The following is a 17,237-nucleotide window of genomic DNA, read 5'->3' on the forward strand; positions in this document are numbered from 1 at the left end:
CTTGAAAAACAGTAAAGCTTTTAGTGATTAATGTTGTTAACGTTAGTCGATCAATAAAATACCTGTCCGACCCAATAACCTAGTTCACGTTATTACATATATATTTTTATAACTGATAAATTATATTATATTGTTCTCATGAACTTTCATTATTCTTTTTATTTAAGATATAAAATAAGCGTATAAAAAAAACCATCAAAACCATTGTCATATTCCCATCACATTTTTTCTAAAAATGCGCATATTGTTGTGAAATAAAAGGTTTTTGCTTGATATACAACATAAAATACTACGGGTTCATTGGCGAATTGGAAGGAAGACATTCCAGAAAGGGGAATTAGAACAAAAAGAATTTTAATTAAATGAGTGAATGCACCATAATGTTTTTCGAGAATTTCCCGTTTTATGCGTCTAAATATTGTATGTTGACGAATTGACATCACCTAACATTTACAAAACTGACGGGATTAATTTATATTAAATAAAATAATACGGCTTTGAGATCGAATTCGAACAAAATAGCATTTCAATTAAAAAGGAAAAATTGAAATATGAATTTCACATAATTCGACATTTGTTTTGAATGAAAAGGAAGCAAATACACAAATCGTTAATAATGCCAACCAAGAACAATTAGAGACTATCAACTCATATTATCTATAACAATTCATTATTCAGTCAATAGCGAGCGCGCTGGCAAATTAAAATATTATACAGAGAGGAAATAAAAACAAAACCAGATAATTTTATTATCGATTAAACAAGATAATAACAATTTTCGACTACCATGTCAACATCAAATGCAGTTTAGCCTTCAATGGCACTTTGGAAAAACATCAATTTCATAAAATATTAAACAGAACAAGGAAATCTTTTTGGAAGCAATTGGAATATTGAAATTTGTAATAACCAAAACAAAAAACTATTTGACAATGATTCCACCAATCAATTGTTAGCAAATAGCGAGCACTGTCAAATTGAAAGATTGAATTTTATATATAGACAAGATTTTATACAGTATTTTAGCTACTGGGATCAATTACATTAAATCAAGAACGGGTAGGAGAACCTTGACGATCTGAGAGAAAACAGCATTTTTCAGTTGAAGGGAAATGGCAATAAAATTTTTAATCGGGTCTCATAGTGAAATACTGTCCTCCAAGAATTAAAACCAATTTGAGATATGTCATAGTAATCTCATTAGTTCATTTTTCAGGTAGAATCGGAAAATCGTATTTTATTACAGGATAAACAAATCAATAAAAATGTAATATACCATCCTCCAAGATGGCAAAAACGAATTTTAGTGTCACTTAAATAGAGAATATGAATATATTTTGGTTTTTCCAAGTGAAAGCGAAAGGAATACACAGTTTTTCAAGAATTACACATTTTAAACGCGACATGGTGCAAAATCAGGAAATTTAAAATTTACTCGGAAAATTTACCCCATAATATCAAAATTAATGTATTTATTTATTAGGGAATTTTAGAGAGGAAAATCATAAAAAATTGAGTTCTTCATTGTCTAAAAAGGACTGGGACGGAAAAGAATAAAACATAAAGTGAATGCGTAAAGGGGTAAAAAAATGACTTACGTCGTAAGACGCGACGAGGATGCGGGAAATTAAATCAAGCGGGTGTCCTAGGGGGCGAGCGGCAGCAGTTGATTGCGGGGGCGGCCGGATCGGGGGAAGAAGCGTCCGGGGGCGAGTTGTACCCGCGACTGTGGCCGGAGCCACCCCCTCTCTCGGCGCCCCTCCACTCAAGGTCGCCACCCTCTCCGTGCGGGGGCGGAGGATCCTCGTCCGAGATCTCTCCCTCCTGCGAAGGATTTCAAGGACGTTGACACTGACAGTTTCAAGGACACGGCACAAGAAGGGGTGAAACCTCCGACAGATAAGGAAATCGACTTTTCTCCTCTTAATTTAGAGTCGATAAAATTTCAAAATAAAAGAGGGGTAGTTAAGAAAAGCGACGAGGTAATGCCAAAACTGGTCCGACGGTAGGCCAAAAAGTGTCAAAAGGCTCCATTTTTCCAAGCTTTTCCCACATTTCTTAACCTCTTGCTACTGGTAAAAATTGGTAAATTACAAAAAAATTTAATTAGTATAAATTTATAGTTCACACACTACGGTTTATTTGTTTTAAATTTAAATTTTAAAAGCAATACCAATTAAGCATTAGGTAAAAATGCATCCAGACCTTTCGGGTTTTTCCGAATTGTGATGGATATTAGGAATATTCAAGACGGTTCAGTTCTTGGTAATTTCGAAGGAGTTACCCACTATGGATTTGGTCCAGACGTACATTCAGTGTTGTCAGTTTATAAATACATGTTGTGAAGGGGGTTACCTCCTGCAGTTTATTTAGAATTGCGTCCGGTAGATTTAGTGTATTGGCGTGTTCAAATATAGTTTATATATAGGTTATATGTAGGTTATAGGTAGGTTCAATGCTCTCAGTTGGGCAACATGGGTGTGCTCCAAGGTGCGTTCAGTGTATTGGGGCTGTGAAAGTCCAAACAACATATTGCCCACAATATGTTTGTTTCAGCCGTCGTATCGTCAGAGCTTCCGGTTTTATAAAATTTTGAAAGAATTTCCACTACCAGTTTGTCAAGAAATGTGTTTTCACTTTATTTGCATTTCGAAGTGTCATCCACTATGGGTTTGGTCCAGAAATGCGTTCGAAAATTTCGATTTATTTTTATGTTTGGTAATCTGTTTATTATTATGTGAATTATTATATGAACAATTGTACAAATGCTGAACACTGCAGCTTTGACCTACAACACAGGGTGAAATCGGCAGTGTGCACCACCAACCAAATTCGACGGTTTAGTTGGCCTAGCAGTCGCGTTTCCAACCCAAGTCTAAACTCTCGGCCAATATTTTGTCCATTAGTTTATGTAGTCTGTAGTGTGCAATGATGCAATGATCTCTGTTTATTGGGATTTGGAAAAATTACCCACTGCGTTTGTGTTCGCTTCAACTGTGAGTAGGTGCTTTAGTACACATTTTGAAGGTGGCACCCAAAGACGTGTCCAGAATTCCGTTCAGTGGTATCAATTTATTGACATTTCGAATTGAAGGTGGTGCCCATTATACAGTTCTGTGTTCGGTGTTTTCAGTTTATTGTAATTTTGAAGCATTTAGTTAAATTGTGTTTGTCAGAAGTGCGTTCGGTACTTAAAGCTCCCACCATGTGGAGAGGTTATCGTGGTAGAGCATACAATAAAAAGCTGAATAGAATTAACAACAATAAGTTTGGAAAGAAAGAAATACAACATCCAGAATAATCTATGCACGGTCATGAGGCACGGCAGCAGAACGCTGTTCGAATATCTCAGAGCCATAAATAACTTTATTTTTATGTAAATCTTTGTACCTTCTATTTATTGGAATAAATTTATTTATTTGAATGAATATCAGAGGAATATAAAGTACTCTGCGGTAGTATGAGTTTATGGTGTGTGTCGTACTTTATGAGCGTGAATGGCAGGGTTTAACCACAAATATTCCGAATAATATAGGGTACTCTGGGATAGTGCGCATGAATGTGTGTAATTTATTAGCTAGAATAAAGAGGCTTATTCCCAATTTAATTACCAATTCTGAGGTAGTGAGAAATGTGTGAATGTAACTTATTAGTGCGAATGAAGAGGCTTATCCCAAATTATCCCGAGGAAAACAGAGTACTTTGAGGTAGTGAGAATGAATGTGTGAATGTAACTTATTAGTGTGAATGAAGGACTTATCCCCAATTACCCTGAGGAATATCGAGTACTCTGGGGTATTATAAATACTAAACAGACTATCATGTTTTTTAACTTGATTCTGTGTTTTTAGTTTTGTTATTTGTGTTATTAATCCACAATTAACGAGGTCCAGAAGTTCAGAGAGACTAGCCATAAAACATCATAAGTTGGCTGGAGAAACAGTAAAAGAAATTAGTAGGCATAAAAAGCGAGAAAGATAAGAAATACAATGCTCAGAAAGAGGGGGCTGGTAATGAGCAATGTAGTTTCCCGGCCCTAAAAACTAGAAAAAGTACTTAAAGTTTATTAGAAGTTGTAAATTCCCACTAGGAGTTTGGTCAATAGCAGCAGCTCTAGGCCTACGGTATGTTTTAAAGTTTTCTCTTCTATGGGTTTACGTAAACTTTAATCATACGTGCTGCTAGCCTTTTTTTTTTTTTTACGAAAAAGAAGCTTTGGTTCAACCTAATCTAAACTCCCTAATTATAGAATGTTGATATCTATTTGGGAGGACTTTGCTATTGACCATCGGTTTTTACGAAATTTATGTATAATAATTCAAATTGAAAATGGTTTAAAAGGATTCATTATTGTGGTTTTACGGCACACATTGTGGTCAACCCGTTCCCATGGCAATTGAATGATAAAATTCGGGCTTCGCCCCACATGCCAGCCGTGAGCAACAATACCACAAAACGCTAAATCGTTTAACACAAACAAACCTAATCACATTGGTTGTGTTGAAAGTTGTGGTGAAAAAGTACGTTTTCACTCACTACGGCATATTCAATAGGTTGTTGACCTTTTCGAGAGATTTTTCAACCAGATGGATGTTCATTTTCATCACTTGATTCGATCGTTGTGGCAAATATCTTATTTTCGCAAGTGTACAGCATAGTGTATTATCAAATTAACAAAATTTTCAGTTCCAGGCCATATGGCAAATAGAAGTTTTAATTGCTCATCGTTAAGGATCACAGGCCATCCAGGTGACTCATTTCCACAACTCCCTATCCATAGATAAACTTGATGGCCCTTATACGCCTTACAAGTTTTAAAGACTAAATAAAACAGCCAAAACTTTCATTAATGAATACAAATATATATATTTAGTTATAAATATATTATATAAAGAATTTTTTTAAAGAAATTTTTGAGTCGATCTAAAAATAAAGTAAATGCTAGCCTATTAAAATCGAATAAGTTATTATAGACAATGAACCAAAATTTAATGGAGTTTTTCCACGAGTTGTTAAATAATCGAGATTATTAAACTAAATCTGTTTTCTTTTCTTTTTTAATTTTGTTTTTTGTTTTTGGCGGCGGTAAATTTGAACATTAGTTAATCTTGAAGCCTAACGGCTGGAAGACGAATGAAGTCAATCTACATCTACCATTTATACTTTTTCTTGCGAAATACCGTTCTGGATGAACGCTCAGGTTCTGACCACACTATAGTATGAAATGAACGGTCGATGCGCTCCAAGAAGATGAACCCAACTCAGCGCCCAGGAAACTCTATCAGCTTTAGAAAATGCCGGCTAACATGCTTAATATGTATATAAATTGATATTAACATATGCCATAAGTTTTTCCAATAGCAGTTTGGCGTTTAAAGTAAAAATGAAAACTTTACTACCGCGCCCTTTGACGCCAAAATCCAAGCTATTTCCCAAGAGACAGGCGTTCCTTTGACGATGCTTAGCAACAGGTGTCTTCAGAAGAATAAAAACTGAACGGGTGCGAATATATACTCCTGTTATCTCTTACAGTCCCTGGAGTATATCAAAAAGACTTGTTTTCCATGATATACGATCTATGTATGATACAACGTCCCAACCAAGTTCTGATAGTAACATATCAGCAATTTTGAGATAGAATAAAAATACCCGTTAAAAATGCATATTGATCAATAGATATGTTTACTACGTATATTAATTTATTTCTTAAATGACCGTGGATATTTTATGCCCGACTGATTTAGCCAATCAACACCATGCACTTTTTGAACATAGGAATGTTAAATTAGTGGAGTGTGCAGTAATTCCCGAGATAAAGGATGTTATATATTGATACTAATTACTCAAAGGGAAGTTATAAAACAATCTGAAGTTGAAGTCAATTTCTCTCCTTATGTTCCTGAGAGTTTAGGCTTTAATTATTAATAATTATTCAGAAATCGTGAGATGCGGTCTGGTGCGATGTAGGTTTGAGAAAAACATTTTCTTTATCGTGCCAACGTTTCGATCTTTATTGAGACCATCTTCAGGGCTCAAAGTGTTTGTTTTTTGCGTAATTGTGCCATTCTTGCGTGTCGTGTTGAGAGTGCCCACACGACCCACAAGAATGACACATCTGCGCAGAAAACAAACACTTTGAGCCTGAGGATGATCTCAATAAAGATCGAAACGTTGGCACGATAAAGAAAATGTTTTTCTGAAACCTACATCACACCAGACCGCATCTCACGATTTCTGAATAATCATCGACTAACGGTCACTAATCACCACACATTATTAATAACTCTGCGGAAAATAAAAACCTATCGGAAAGCATTGGCCATCATTTACTTCAGAAACAAAACAGCAGATGGTACAATGTGGGGTCATTTTCAACGTCCAATTAATAAAGGTTATCTTCTTGAAAAATTAGGAGCTGTTTCGCAATGTCTACACGTCTCTCAGAAAAATGTTCTACCTTATAATCAGTTATAAATGTCGTATAATCAGTTCTTCGTTGCTGATATGAACCATATAAATTAATTAATAACAGCATACCCTATGGTATTGACACATGCTCAAAGGTTATCGGTTCTAGAAAATTACATTCAAAACACTTACATATTTCATGTCCACACACAACTAAAGTGATACGATCCTCACCTAAAACAAATAAAATAAATCAGAAAATTTAAAATAACATATATAACATTTTATTGGCAAATATATTAATTTTTTAACAGGTGTAGTTGAATAAAACAATAAACAAAGGTATTTAACTATTGTTCAATCGCCATATTGGCCCGCCTAGTCTCGCTTTCTAAAATGTATGTCAAAGTAAAATGTATATGTGTTATGAAATAAACGGATCTGATTCAAGCTTTACTTAAAAAATAACCCTGCAGAATAACCGACCTAAAAGCTATATCAGGAAGAACATGACAGACGTCAATGCTTTAGGAGGTTATCCTACATGTCAAATTGGACTAAAAACTCACAAGACTTTGGCACACAATATAAAATAATAAAAAACAAAAAGCCTCAAATTTTAAATTAAATGTTCAAATGTCCACCTTTTGACGAATGCAAGGCTCAGATCGTTGCCTGAAAGATTTTGAACATTTAATTAAATTTTTTGAAGTTGATTTTGAAGCAGCTGGCTTTACATTTTTATTAATATTTTTTTTTACTTTGTACTACTTTCTTCATTTTTGTAATAGAAAGTTTCAAACTTAATGATGACTTAATGACTTCTTTTTAGTTTGACTAATTTTTTTTAAACAGTTTGTAACCGAAAATCAATTTTTTATTCAGTCATTTATTTTTTTTTTTTACGAGGGTTCGCAACGGCAGAGGTTATATCAACCCTCGGGGTGCCGGTGTTTTTGAAAAAAAAGCTCATTTGTAAGTATGTCGAGTTCGAATGCAGGGCTGCTGGATTCGAACCCGGAACTTTTTTTTGTCAAGGTTAAAATAAAATGCAACTCGTAGGGTTTTCAATGCTCTTTACATTGGTGAAATCTAATTCATTAGGGAGACTTCAAATTCCTCGAATTCGGTTGATTCAGACGTTGTACAATATGGATGTTTTCGTCCAATTTGACAAGTAGGATAACCTCCTGAGGTAATTACTTATATTCACGAGCCGCCCTGTGTAATTATTATTTAGTCGAAAGTATCGAAAGTAAAACGTTTTTAAACAACTGAATAACCGTTTGAACTTCTAACCAGGAAAACATTTTAAACCTTTAATGTTTAAGATGGCGATGATGTAAAAACTTAAAGGTACTTAAAAACATTAAAAATGTGCGAAACCATTGTTTTCGTCTGACCGATTATTTAAAATACGGAATTTGCAGACAATGACGTAGAAACTGGTTAAAGGACCTTTACTCCGAACTAGGCCAGTGTCGGCTAAATAATTAAACCGTAATCTAGTCCTGATCTATTGATTAATTTCCCTCCACTAGATAGATGGGGTTGCTGGGGCGACTGGCTCGAAAAGACGTTTCATGCTCATCAGTTATTTATGTGAAGGTCTCAGCTGGTTTAAGGGATTACGGAACAGCAGATGCGTACGTTGGGAGGTAATTGGTCCAGTAAAAGCAAATAAATTGACAATAAAAAGGGCGAAAAATAACGGCTTCCTGGTCAAAAAACTGGCTTGTTTTAGGCCATGCTTGGATCACAAGATCGACGATCCCTGATATAATCGACTACCTCTTCATTAACGTCATTAAATGACAAAGGATAGCGTTCAGTACAGCTTCGACCCCAATTGCAAAACATGTACTTAATAGATAATGAACAATAAGTAATAAACATATAAAAATTATTATAAAACACTGTACTGCAATCAAAAATGAAGATTGGCCAAAGATTGCATTTGAAAAAGTTAAAAGGTTAAATGGTTTTAAAGAAAGGTCATGTTCAGATAGCAAATGCGGTTATTAATGGGGTTTAATAAACAGGCACGATTATTAACAATTATTTAAAACAATATTATACTTCGTCCTTCTTATCTACAATATTTCTCCCTTTTTATATTGGAAATAACGAAAATCCATCTTTGTTCGTCGCATTTATCAAGTGTAATAGAGGAACTGGTGACGAGAGCCCCCCTGCATTCTCTTGAAATGAACGAATTATTCAAGACCCTCAAGCATCGGGGGTCATCCATCAACCACAGTCGGATATTTTACATAGCCGTTTTCTTCCGGAAAAAACGCAAACAGGGGAAACTGTCACCTACCAAAACGGGAAATCGGAAATGCCCGAGGTGGGTAGAAAGACTCAGTGGCAGTCAGTGGGAATTCGAAACCAATTTAGGGATGACGCCGTGGGATGATTAGTCCCAAAAGGACGTGTTATTGGTGAAGTTAAGCAATTTCCCTGCGCGGCAGCTTAAATTTATGTTTGAAGTTATGGGAAGAGGGCTTCGACAAAGTTGAGATTGTATCTGATGGTAGTTGTGAAAGGTGCTTAAATTAGTATTGTTTTATTTATATTTGCGAAGGGGTGGTGTAAGCAAAGGATATAAAGTTTATTGTTTCACTAAATGTAAGGATACATTCAGTTAAAGAACTCGTTTAGGCCTATTGCAAATTTCATTTCACTTAGTCAACAGTAAACTATAAAACAACTGTCATGACCTTTATATATCTTCAAGTACATAGTGGTTGTTCTAATAATCATAGCCCACCATATATTAATAATGCTAATAACTTGTTTTAAATATATATATAGATATTTTAACGAGGGTTCGCAACAGCAGAGGACATACCAACATCAAAAAATCCTATTTGTAAGTATGTCAGGTTCGGATGTAGAGCCGCTGGATTTATAGGTAATATAGGCACAGTGCAATTTTTTTTTTTTTTTTTTTTTTTTTTTTAAGCACAATTTGACACCACCATTCATACGAGTTCATACGAGCTCTGCTGTTGCGAACACTCGTAAAAGAATAAATAAATAACGTGTATTATTTCAACAATCATTCAAAAAGATTATCTTTGTACAAAAAAGAATTCAAAATTATGTACAACGTATAAACTGAATAAAAATATAACAAAACAAATGTAAATTTTAACAAAAAAGTTTTCAAATTATTATTTCATAAATATCAATGATTGACGTTATTGGCTCCAAAATATTCCCCAATATGAACAAAAAAGAGATGGAAAAAATAAAATAAAAATAAATAAACATCAATATTTCTTTCATATTTATAACATTGTGTAACTCAGGATTGAATTTAACAAAAATACATTACAATACGTACAATTTACCCTGGTTTTCAATTTAAGATGCACATTCTCAGAGATAGCAGTATGCTAAAAGAATTTTATCGGCGTCCTTAATCTCTCTTATATTACATAAAGAGATGGCATCAACCTGATTTAAAACATTTATAGGCAAAGTTTTGCGTCTGGATTTCTAAATCAGCTCAATATAGACGAAACATTTTGAAGAAAAAATTGATAGTACACGTGATATTATTTGTTCAGCAAAAATTACAACCTTAGCATAGGTAATTTACCCCAAAAAAAAGTATAATTTACTATTTTAAATAGTAATAGAAATTCACTTGCTAAAAACTTTTTTATAATAATATCAACCAAAACGAAACTGTCTGCTCTAGGGGAATACACTCAACACCATGGAGACAGGCCTTTTGTGCCATACTTCTAAATCTAATACCAACCGAGACGTGACCAAATCTAATAGTCTGAGGCCCCCAAGCATATAAAATTGACTAGTTTTAAGAAGTCTACATCTAGGTATGACAAAGTGATTCAAACCCCGATTAAAATGGTTAGGCAAAGTTGAGTTTGGAAGCCATTTTTTTGTAGCTACATCTTGAAACATCAGGTTTCGTCGGTTCTGTCCTTTTAAGTTTTTTAGCTGGGGATTCCAAGTCAAATGCTTGTCTCAACACAAAAAAGCATATGATGTTTCCGGTACGAAGGGGGTTAGGTTATAATAGATCGGAAGAAGCGCGATGAGACGGAGAGCACCTAAGGTTATATTTTGGCAATATGTTGGACCAGTGTTCTAGGGAATAAGGGTGTGTCTGGTAAGTAAGGTGGGCAAAAACAGGGTTGAGTTGTAAGATAGAACAGCAGTGTCTTCACTCGGCACGAAAACGGATATCAGCAGTGTACTGAGTACAATACGAAAACGCTACCCGGAATAATGCCTCGGTCCGCCACGTACAAAGGAGAGTGCAACGTCCCTTGCTCTAAAGTATCTTTCGGCCAGGTAGTACTTCCGTATGAAGTATGAATAGTAAATTATAATTTAATTCCGGGTATATTTTATATTGACCTTATCTAAATTTTAAGCCTGCATTTAATGTTTCGTCCATTTCCAATTTATTATTTTTTCTAAACTTCCACCTTCTTACCGTTAAAATCACACCTATATTTCGAACTGTGAACGCATAATATACCAGTTTTTAAACCACAGCGAGCACGCTACCTATACTTATAAAATAGCAGCTTTGTTAGTTAATAAAATACTTGCATATAAAGTGAAAAGCGATTGTTTTGTTTTTGTCAACCATAAACAACAAAATTACAATTTCAATTAATTTTATCCAGTACAAATAATAATTCATTTTGATTAAAGGAAAATAAACAATAGTCTGGTAAATTTAGTTCAATTTTCCTTGTTGTTTCACAGAGTGAAACTGACAACCCATGAGCAATAGAATTACATAATTGGAAGCAGAGGATTGTTAAGCCGTTATGCTCCGATCACTCGCCATCATTAATTTAAAACAAGAACTAAATATTATTTTTAGAGGGTTTTTCTAATATTGAAAGTTTGTCAACAACCTAATGCAAACTAGAAATAAAAATTGAATCGGACGTAAGGAAGTATCGCTTATTTTATTGAACCAGTTCCGAAAATAAAGGTCAAAAATACTTACACATGATGTATTGTTCAAAATAACGGTGGTTTTTTTCTTCAATTTTCTCTATTTCCGTCCATATTTGCTAAATTACATCATTTTACAAGTGTTTTGTAACTTTTAACACGGAATAAATCAAAGAAACTCAAGCCTAGTCAATGTATTGGGTTGTCCGGAAAATAATGCAGGATTTTAAGTTTTCATTAAAAAAAATCTATATAAAATATTCTGTTTACGTTTACAGGATTACTCATTTGTATGAATGTCANTTAATAAGTTACCAACACGTTGGGAGAAATGTATTGAGAGTATGGGAAATTATTTTGATTAAAGAACATTGCTTTAAAGTAACTAGTTTCTTTTTTTTTTGTTTAATACCAAAATCCTGCATTATTTTCCGGACAACCCAATAGAAGACGAAAACATTTGCAATATATGTCGAGGAACTTTTGACTTTTAAGAATATCTATTTTGGACATTCACTCACGGATTTAATATTATGAGTCTTAAGTTGATATATAAAAAGAAACGAACTGATTTAGCGCAGTACAGTGATTCGAATCGCCCAGCAATTACACGGTTAGCAGGTGAAATCCCTTGGGTATAAATAGAACCTTTTATACGAGCAGGTCGATACGATGTGACGTCAGTATTGTCAAGCAGTTCATATCTAAAATTCTAACACGCTCAACCAGAATTTTTTTCCCAAAACTTTCACACATTTCTAGCTTTCTTTTTTTTTTTTTTTTTAAGGGAAGATATATTATCATTTATCTCAGAGATACCTCCCCCCCACCTTGAGCCGTTTCACAAATACTGATAGCCGGAGAGGCTTTGTTCCCTTGTTGATAAAACAGGAACCACGCCAGGAAGGGTTTTTCTTTATGCAAAAGGGGCTTAATTTAGTCGACTAGCACCCAATTTCAGACCGTTCCCAGTTTACAGCGAAAATACAAAAGGAAACAAAAAACGATTGAAACCGGACAAAATCAAATTAGAACGATACTGGAAAATAGACCCCGAAAAAAGAAATATTGCCTGTTTAGTTATTCAAATCGAAAAAAAGCATCGAAAAATGAGAGGAAATATTCTTATTGTAATCTTCACTATTATGTCCCCAACCTTCTCCTTGATTATTTTTTTTTAAATATATTTTTAGTGCGATGAGAAAAAATACAACATAACCGAAGCATACTACAATCCGTAAAAACATCAACTAAGCAATATATTTAAACGACAGTACTTAATTTGTAGAAATACAATTTAAATATAAAAGTACCAAGAGGATCAAATATCACGTAGGGGCTCACTATCAAAAAATAACAGCTTTTTTAAATAATTATTATTAAACTTCAAACCTTTCCGGGTTTATATTCGCATTTTCCCTCAATTTCATAATGAAAATCAAATATTACATGTTGCCTCAAAAGTACTCCGAAATGATTAATTTCTCTCCACCTATAAATTTATAAATATAATAAAAAACGAAACAAATTAAACTTCAATCAAAAAATCCAAGGAAAATACTCTAATGGTTTTGTTTTTTTGAAAAATTAAAGTGTTTTATTTAGAGGATCGCACAAATCTCACCAATAACCCCTTTGGGTTATTAACATCTTTGGCCTGCAATGTATAATTTATCCCTTTCTCTTAGTAATAAGTAACAATAAAAAATAATACATAAACATTCATCAATTAAAATGATTACCTAATAAATAAATTCATGTTTCTTGTTTCGCCGTCTTCACGGAAGAAAAATCAACGTGCTTGAAAATTGATTTTACCAACAGAAACAGAATTGGCTAGGTAATAATTAAAAATGAAAAAAGGGATTTTTTTAGTTTTTCCCTCTTCCTAAAAGTACAACGATTTTGTTGCACAAAGGTACAACTTCTTCGGGACAGATAATCTTTTTTTTATTAATGGCCTTATTTTTCAATATTAGTCAGAAGCTCATTTTCCCCATTAATGTTCTTGTATTTTTGATGGAAGGGGATCATGAAAGAAAAGCCAAGGGTGGCGATGGAATTGAACCCACGACCGCGGGATCCTCGAGCCGAGAATTTTTCACTTTCAACAAATTTGAGGTGAAAACATTGCCAACAATTGCATATAAACAACTAAAATTAGTCAACAACATTAAAATTATTAAATTAATTTCAATTTAAAACAAAATAACACTAAATTTGGCAAAAAGGAAACCAATTTTTATATTAGTTAAAATCGAAGGAATGACGCCTATAACCACTATCTTCACTTATAAATTTACAGTGCAATAAAGTTTTTAATACTTGCAAGATGGATGAAAACCATATTCAAAGCTTAATGCTGTATGATGAACGAAGATTCTACTATATGTATGGAACATAATTATGACATTACTACTGTTCACTTTTTATGAAATGCTATAATTTCTTGCAAGTTCAGCGAATGGGGATGAAAGGTGATTCTACCAACGCGCAGAAAAACCAAGTGCATTTGATTATCAAGTTCTAAGGGAGGACTTTACACAAAATGCCGTGCGTTTCTTCGTAATGGAGGGAGGTAAGTTTCTGCTTCGAACGACTTCGTGAGTACTATACGTTCATATCTATCACAAACTCCTCCGAACAAGACGAAATAAATCCAGCTTTCAATGAAAACAACCTGCGTCAGATAACAGGCTCTCGATGGCAGAGCTGCAAACATTGTTGCGCATGAACTGTACATTATCGATAAATACTTCAAAACTGTTTAAAACACTACCTGAAAACCTTAGTTATCAATATACAGACTGTAAACTATGCCGATTTGTAGATTTAGTATAACATTCTTTATTCTTTTATAAAAATATTTTATAAGTTTCAGTAGAGCTCAATTACGACACGATTCTACCGATTTTCAACCGAGCATGTTTTTAATCAAGCCCTTCTTTGGTCCTTCAGGAGGTACTACTTGGTCGTTTTGGACGAATTTTATAAATATGTCAATTACATCAGGCATAACATTTTGTTGATTAAAAGTATTTTCAAAATTATCTCGTTTAGTAACTCCTGCCCAAAGAGCGTTTGGGCCATGGTGCCTCTTCATCCAGCCCATCTGAGCCTTTAACGACAAACTTCAAACTTCGAACTTTTGTAAGTTAGACAGATTTTAGTTAAACAAAATCTATCAATCTGAATATAAGATATTTGAAAAATATACTTTTGACTGACCTCTAGGTCAAAACCTCACTATCCAGTCGTAAGTCAAAAGTCAGTATAATTGCAGTCGGATTGAATATCTAAAAGTGATGGTAACTTTTAGACGTTCAACCCTAATAGAACCACATGGCTCCACCAAACCCATCTTTCAAGCCGAATTACTAGAAACATAAGCGCATGAAATACATAAACCAGGCTTGAGGCAAGCAAAAGGCTAGTTGCAACTGCCCTGCAGCAGGAAAAGGTACCTGTGAAAACCGCTCTTGACCCGTACAGACCTTGCTCTTGATACCATTTTCCTGAGAAATCTACTTCATTAAAGAATCAAAAATCTTTCAGGGAATGCATTAAAAGAGATTGGCACAGTAGACGACAATAGATTTCAATTTCATATGGAGGAAAAACATTACTACATTAACAAAGCATATAAATATGGAAAAAAAATATTTTTTCAAGAAAAATTGTCATTGGTCAACTTTGATTTAGCTGAATTAAAAAATCGATTTTCTGTTATCGAATCGCACTTTTTAAAATAGACTTTCGATGTTTTGTAGAAGATCAGAAATGAAAATGTAATAGGAAGCAATCAGCCATTAATTTTTTTTTAATATTACCACTACCAGATTAAAGGCAAAATGAAAGATATATCCTTCAAACTATAATAATATTTTACGTCGCAATTCATGGGTGAAATAGCTCATTTCATCAGATGGGGGAAGGAAAATTACAAGGCAAGTAATTAAAAGTAAACAGTTGTTGCGTCGCATTTAGAATGGAAACAATGCGACCACAAAAAACTACTCGCCCAAAAGCAAATCAGGTGAACGGAAAAACAGCGGAGAACACGTATTTTACATGCAAACGACTAACTATGTAACCCCTCGTCAATTTAATTAATTATCCAGGCGATAAATTTCTTAAACAACGCCCTTTCGAAGTCGATGGATCGATCAACACAACAGACACATACTATTGTAACACTAACATTTCCATAACTGTCGCATGTACCCCAATTTCAAATCTTCTTGGCCGGCTGGGAAAAGTAGTTGTGATTGTTATTATTCACATAATGAATACGATATAGAAAAGAAAGAATATTTATTAATTGTATATATTGAATGGAATACTCGTGAATAATCTGGATCTTTATAGTCAGGATGAAGGAAAAAATTCAACTGTTACTACCAGCTTTCGACCTTAAAATAGATCATCAGGCCAGGCCCTATATTAATTTCTTCTAATTAATTATCTGGATCTTTATGGTCAGGATGAAGAAACAAATTCAGTTGTTACTACCAGCTTTCTTTGGCAATGTTTGGACTGAGTCGTGTTCAAAGAAATTTGAAACCATAAATTAAAAATTTAATTATGCCAAGATTTAGGTTATTTAAGATTGTTTTTTTTTTTTAGGATCTTTGTTCTAAACCAGGGTTCACAACAACCGCGGTCATAGGGTGCCGGTGTTTTTGAAAAAAAAAAAAAAAAAAACATTTGTAAGTATGTCGGGTTCGAATGCAGGGCCGTTGGATTCGAACCCAGGACCTTTACCTTACAGTGATGAACGCCGTGTCAACGACTAAACCTTGCGGCCACTGACGCCCCTAGGATTTCTTTAGTTATATTGATCGTTGAAACAACTGTAGAAATATGTATTCATAGTCTGTAATTAATATAGATAGGCCCTGAAGGTGAATAGGTCGAAAGCTTGGCTGTAACAATTGAATTTGTTTCTTTATCCAGACCTTACTAAGATCGAGATTATTTGTAAGTAAAAAAAGTAGTCGATACATCTATCACTAAATTAAATAGAATAGTTTTCATGTATTACTAGAATGATTTTGTCTGGATATTTTAAAATCCTAGCAATTTTCGTAAACACTTCTCAGGGGTGATTAAGATTTGAGGTTTGAGGTGAACTCAGCGGTCAGAATTCTGAGCAATTCATCCTTTAGGGGGGACCAATTTATAAAGTTTTAAATATACCTGCAACCGCGGAAACTTGCTTTAATTAATCTGGTCTGCCCCGTTTAACAGGAGTGCCAGATGGCCTGCAAGAAATTGAAACCGGGCCGGGTTGCGGTTAAATGCCCAGTTTTTATATTTCTTGTTTCTTTCTTTCTTTAACATAACTCTGTCTTGAGAACATTTCTTAACCATAAATTGAGAGGGAAAAAAGACTGCATTAAATTGGTTAATAACTGAGAATTCTGACTTTCAAACAAGCGAAACTAGTTCAATAAAACGTATTCACAAATCTTTCCCCACGGTTCGAATTAAGAACTAAAAGCATCAACGCTGAGAAATTTTATAATACAGCGGATGAAATACCAGTTCGAAAATTTTGATTTTTGCCTCTACGAGAGTAATAAAAAATAAAAATAAAAATTTCTTAATACTAATTTAGACAATTTCCTCAACTTTTTTAACAGTTATCATGAGAACATAAAATCTAAATGCTCACAAACGTATAGAAGCTCTATTCCCAACCTCAGTAGTCAGAGGTCCAGCAGGCACATTGATTCATAGGTGGTACACAAAATAAATCAGCTCTGACTGATATCTCAATTATTTCTCTTCTCACTCTTATGATCAAAAACCGAAATATGCTAATAATTTGATGAGAGAATTTTGACACATATATGCTTCTAGAGTGAAGTTAA

The 17,237-nt window shown here is 34.0% G+C and overlaps 1 protein-coding gene across 5 annotated transcripts in view; it reads right to left on the reverse strand.

Annotated features, from left to right (window-relative positions):
- LOC106665032 (stress-activated protein kinase JNK) overlaps nucleotides 1–17,237 on the reverse strand; it is a 383,087-nt gene that overhangs the window by 285,656 nt on the left and 80,194 nt on the right. For 2 of the 5 annotated variants that reach the window (XM_014391182.2, XM_014391184.2), the window contains exon 1: nucleotides 1,599–1,700. The exons of the other annotated variants lie outside the window; for them this stretch is intronic. The gene's annotated coding sequence lies outside the window, so the exon portion shown is untranslated. Of the gene's footprint in view, nucleotides 1–1,598; nucleotides 1,701–17,237 lie in introns of those variants that run through there. 5 annotated transcript variants of the gene reach the window in all.

The sequence above is a fragment of the Cimex lectularius genome, unplaced genomic scaffold, assembly GCF_000648675.2.
Source record: "Cimex lectularius strain Harlan isolate CLEC.00 unplaced genomic scaffold, Clec_2.1 scaffold172, whole genome shotgun sequence".
NCBI lineage: Eukaryota > Metazoa > Arthropoda > Insecta > Hemiptera > Cimicidae > Cimex > Cimex lectularius.